This window comes from Callorhinus ursinus, unplaced genomic scaffold (genome assembly GCF_003265705.2).
Source record: "Callorhinus ursinus isolate GAN/ISIS: 27379988/994484 unplaced genomic scaffold, GSC_fseal_2.0 scaffold20, whole genome shotgun sequence".
In the NCBI taxonomy this organism is placed as follows: domain Eukaryota; kingdom Metazoa; phylum Chordata; class Mammalia; order Carnivora; family Otariidae; genus Callorhinus; species Callorhinus ursinus.
Genome location: NW_027397082.1, coordinates 21354763 through 21358854, shown reverse-complemented (window position 1 = coordinate 21358854; position 4092 = coordinate 21354763).

Below are 4092 nucleotides of genomic sequence, written 5' to 3'. Positions count from 1 at the left end.
GCAAGCAATTTAGTGCTATTTTAATTAGTGTTTTTAAAGGTCAAAACTAATGCAAAAATCCATGATGAACAAAATATCAAAGTTTTAAATATAAACACAATCAGTATTTCTGATTTTTCTTTTGGCCTCAGGCTCCAGTATACCTCGACGTAACATTATTGCTGACTGTGCTTCACAGTTTTCTGCTTCATATATGCACGCACAATACGTATATGTGCGTATATATATTTGATTAAATGTCATTTTAGAATTTATGCATCAAATTTCATTTAGGTGAAATTTGTTCATTGTATTATCTAAATTTTCTCTTCTCTCTGGTTTGGTCTGCCTTTTCTCTCATTCTCTGATAGAAATGTGTTTAGAATCTCCTATTACAGTTGTGAATTTGTCTTTTCCCCCTTTTATTTCGGTGAGGCTTTGCTTTAAAGATAGGGTTGGCCATTAGGTGCATGCAAATTTAGAATTTTTACTGTTAAAAATTCTTTATGAAACGTCCCTCTCCATTATTAACAGTGCCTTTTGTTTTACAAAAGTATTTATTGTCTTATGTCAACATTACCTTTTGTTGCATGGCATATCTTTTTTTAATCCTTTTACCTTTTTTTTATTATTATGTTATGTTAATCACCATACATTACATCACTAGTTCTTGATGTAGTGATCCGTGATTCATTGTGCATAACACCCAGTGCTCCACGCAGAACGTGCCCTCCTTAATACCCATCACCAGGCTAACCCATCCCCCCTCCCCCCTCCCCTCTAGAACGCTCAGTTTGTTTTTCAGAGTCCATCGTCTCTCATGGTTCGTCTCCCCCTCCGACTTACTCCCCTTCATTCTTCCCCTCCTGCTATCTTCTTCTTCTTTTTTCTTTTCTCTTCACATATGTTGCATTATTTGTTTCAGAGGTACAGGTCCGTGATCCAACAGTCCTGCACCATTCACAGCGCTCACCGTAGCACGTACCCTCCCCAGTGTCTATCACCCGGCCACCCTTACCTTTTATTTTAGATGTTTCTTTTAAAATGGCATTTAATTGGGCTTTGTTTCTTTTTATCTCATCCGATAATCTTTGTCTTTTAATTGGGGCATTCTGTTTACATTTTATAACATTTATAACATTATATATACATTTATATATATACACACATATATACATTTATAACGTTACAGATAAACTTGTGTTCAAATCTATCAACTTATTATTCTTTCTATGCATCCCACCTGTCCTTTGTTATCTTCCTTTTCTTGCTTGCTTTCTTTCAGATCAGTTATTGTTTATTTTGATTCCACTCTCCCCTCTGTCTGCATTCACTCAGAAATGATACACTCTTTTAACGTTCTTTTAGTGGTTACCCTAGAGATTAAAACATGCATCCTCGACTTATCAAAGTTTAATATAAATTGGTATTTTACCTCTTCCTTGAAAATGGAAGGATGTTAGAATACTTTCTCTTTGTCTGCTTTTAAAATGTATGCTACTGTGATGCATTTTTAATTCTCTCTATAAGACATTATTATTATTGTTTTATATTTATTTAGATTTTCCCACATATTTACCATTTATGTTGCTCCTCATTCTTTCCTGCCTCTCCCTTAGCCTTATTTGGATTACTCATTCTTTTTGCTGTCCGCCCCCATCTTTCCTGTCATTGCCCCTCCAACTTCCTCACCCCTCCACTGCCCAGCCCACCTATAAATAGTTGACTTCCAGGATATCAGGTGTACACATGATAAAATTCTACTGTGTTACATTTCATATGCTGCTGTAGCAATCCCATGTACAAGTCTTAAAGTTCAATTTAATTTCTCAAAAGTGAGGTCAACTTTTTTTTTCTTTTAAAAACCTAATAACAAGGTGAGTATACTTTGGGGCATGCTTCATTTATATTAAATTTGCACTAAATCGCTGCTTGGAAGAAATTTGGGTGGAAGGAGTCAAGTCATTAACTCAAAGAAAAATCATGACCTTACCTCTAGAAACAAAAATCGTCAAATTTGTGTTGTTTGTGTTAACTTATGTGTGCATGCATCCTGAAAGGCGCGTTGCATTTATGTAGAAACAGTGACAAAAAATTTAAGGCTAACTTGGAAACCTATCGAAAAGGTATATCTAAGTCTGTATATGTGTGTGTGTATTTATGAACCATCTGACACAGGCTCAGATAGTGGGGAATTTCAGGTGACCCTAGAGCTCACTTATTCCGAAGCCCTCATTTTACAGATGAGGACTCTGAGCTCCAGAGAGGCTCCGTGACTTGTTGAGCATCACAAAGTGGATGGAGAGTCAGGACAAGAATCAAGGTCTCTGGACAGAGCAGCCTCCTTCAATTCCCTGAAAGTATAGTTTTCTGCGCCCCTCAGGTGGATTCAACCAGTGAAACAGTGTTATCTCCAGGTACGGGTACCCATGTAACCAGGTTGGCCTCTAGGATTCTCTAGTGATCCCTTAAGCCACTTTGCTATTTGATGTTTTAAATTAGATTTCTGGTGTGTCTGGTAGAGGCACAGTGTCCAGTACTAGATGCATCCTAACTGGATAGCAGTGGAACAACACGAAGGTGGTTTTCTGCTAAAATTCAGCCAAGTACCAGGAGTGGCGGGACTTAAGGGAAAGGAAAGAGGCAGAAGAAAGCTCCTTTAGGTCATTCTGAAGTAAGTAAAAAAAATCCTTTGAATTTAGATATTACCACACACGGTCTGTTTGTAATACTCACTTGATGTGAAATTAACTAGAGAGACCCAATATCATTGATACATTTTCGGGTCTCCTAGCTGTCCATCAAAGTTTTGTGCTCCTTTTTCATGAATGTCTTAGTCTGTTCAGGCTGCTATAATAAAAATGCCATAGACAGAATAGCTTATAAACAACAGAAATTTATTCCTCACAGTTCTGGAGGCTGAGAAGTCCAAGATCGTGTTTCCAGCAGCTTCAGTGTCTGATGAGAGCCCACTTTCTTGTTCATAAGAACCTTTGGATGTATCCTCACATGGGGGACGGGGCCAAGGAGCCCTCTGCAGGCTCTTTCATAATCCCATTCATGAAGGGATCGTGCTCCGCCCTCACGATCTCCTCACTCCCAAAGGCCCCACCTCCAAATACTGTCAAATTGGGAATCCACATATAGGGTTAGGTTTCAACATATGAATTCGGGGGGGATCAAAGACATTCCATTTATAGCAATGAAATATAATTGTTGAGAAGTGACTGTCCAGCCACAGACTTCATTTCTGAAACCCCTGCATCTAGATGGGACCATGTGACTGACTTATGGCCAGGGGAATTGAGTGGAAGGAATTCATGCCAGTTCTAGGTGAGGCCCCTAAACTACCACATGTGGTTCTGCACACACTCTCTCTCCTTGTCTGCCGGCTGCATGTGGATGCCCATAGCAACCTTGGAGGCCAAATGCTGAAATGGCAGACCGCCTACCAGTCTGGGTCCCTGAAGGGCTACAGGGAATGGAACCACTGCTCACCCCACTACCACCAACTGAACTTTGCATGACCTGTTAGCAAGAAAAACGTCCATTACATTAGGCCATTGAGATTCTGGGGTTTATCTGTTATGGCAGTTAATAGTTACTTGAACATAGTCAATGACATCTAACGTGAACAATAACATTTAATTTCCACTTAGAATACTGGAGGCCAGGGGCGCCTGGGTGGCTCAGTCTTTGAGCGTCCGCCTTCGGCTCGGGTCATGGTCCCAGGGTCCTGGGATCGAGTCCCGCGTCCGGCTCCCTGCTCAGCGGGAAGCCTGCTTCTCCCTCTCCCTCTGCCTGCCGCTCTGCCTACTTGTGCTCTCTCTCTGTCAAATAAATAAATAAAATCTTTAAAAAAAAAAAAAAGACTACTGGAGGCCAAGCTTGTGGGGAAGAGGGAAGAGGGAGAGGGCAGCATATCACGAGACCAACACGAGGCCCCACCACGTGTTAGTTCACTGGGTCAAAGTGTAGTGTGGACAACAGTGGCCCCCCTGCCCCGCAGAACACCCTGAGAACAGAACGTTAAGAGTATTCACATTTTATTACTTACAGAATGTTACCTCAGAATATAAACTACCTCATGGGCCCTAACTCTGCAATCGCCAA